Source organism: Sinocyclocheilus grahami, unplaced genomic scaffold (genome assembly GCF_001515645.1).
Source record: "Sinocyclocheilus grahami isolate Dianchi unplaced genomic scaffold, SAMN03320097.WGS_v1.1 scaffold31.1, whole genome shotgun sequence".
NCBI lineage: Eukaryota > Metazoa > Chordata > Actinopteri > Cypriniformes > Cyprinidae > Sinocyclocheilus > Sinocyclocheilus grahami.
In genome coordinates this window covers 3,462,292-3,463,863 of record NW_015505210.1, presented here as the reverse complement: position 1 = coordinate 3,463,863, position 1,572 = coordinate 3,462,292, and positions in this window count along the sequence as shown.

Below are 1,572 nucleotides of genomic sequence, written 5' to 3'. Positions count from 1 at the left end.
CCACGGAGCGAACCCGGGCGCTCGATAGGAAGCAGCATGCTCATAGTAACCCTCAATGGTGAGGGGAGCGATACTTCCAAGTGTCTCAAAAATAGAGACACACTGGTTGAGTGGAGCCCAAGGTACCGGGGTCTTACCACCTCAGAGAAAGGAAACGAAGCTACACGCGTAACCCTTACCGTACAGGATTTCAGAAAGTGTGCAAAGTGCTCAGCGTGCACACTTACCACTACTGTGGATTTTAGAAAGTGTGCAAAGTGTTCAACGTGCACACTTACCACTATGTGGGTTTCAGAAAGTGCACAGAGCTTAGCGTGTGCACTTACCATAGCATGGATTTAAATTTCCAGGCATCTGATCACAGATACCCGGAGGTACTGGGCCAAACGGGAGAGGCAAGCTCAAATACGACCCTCTAAGGCGAGGGGAGCACTGCCTGAGACAGCATCACACAAGAAGGTTCTCGCAAATGCCACCTACTCTTCCCGCTCGATGCCTCAGCAAGAGGGGATATCCTGGAGCCCGGACATCCAGGAATCTTATTGCAGTGTCATACCGGGGGCCTGATGATCAAGAAGGCTCCCGCAGAAGCCTCTGACCTGGCCGCATGGTCCAGGAAGTATGAAGTCGGCACCAGGGCAATCATACTGGCTGGACACAATATCGATGAGTGTGGGAACACTGCAAGTCGAGCACCTGGTTCTGAATCCAGCAAAGGGGTGCTTGCAGAGGACCTACCTTAGAAAGGACAGAAACACCGATCCCGGAAGACGCTGCAACGAAATCTCACAGAAGGATTATACACACATAACCACCAGCACATGAAATACACACATATATATAAAATGGATCATACTCACCCACCATGGTTCCCGCGCCGGAACCCCACTCAAAAGGCGATTCCAGAGAACCCTCTAGTCCGGACCATCAGTAAGGTGGTTGCTATGAAGTCATAGAACCAACCAAAAACATCATAGGTCCAGCATAGGAGACTGTAATGCAGGAAAATTCCCACCTAACCTCAGTCAGGTGGAGTGCTGGTGGTTATAGGGGAATTAGGAAGGGGAAGAAAAAGGGCAGATGTGACACCCCCGAAGGAAATGAGTAGATACTCACGTATCACTCTGATCTGGATGAAAGCGCTGACGCCTTGTCTGGATCACATCCCTTAGGTCTTGCCTACCTCCCTTTGACCCACGATTCCTCCTTCCCCTACCCGCGGGCGGAGGAGTGCGAGTTGCGACACTAGCCTTCTGTGCACGTCTCTTATCCTCAGACCAAGAGGGACAAGGACCCCTATGTTGTTTGGGCTCAGACCTGGACCTTCGTGGAATTAAGGATTTAAAGGCTGCTGAGCGTGACTTCGCCTCCCTGAACTTCTCGACCATCGTCTCAACGGAGGTACCAAAAAGTTCAGAAGGCGAAACCGGAGCATCAAGAAGAAAACCCCTCTCTTTCTTCCCGATATCTGCCAGGTTCACCCACAGATGTCTCTCCGTTACCAACATTGCCACCATAGACCTGCCCATGGTGGAGGCGGCCTGTTTAGTAGCACGGAGAGCAAGATCTGTG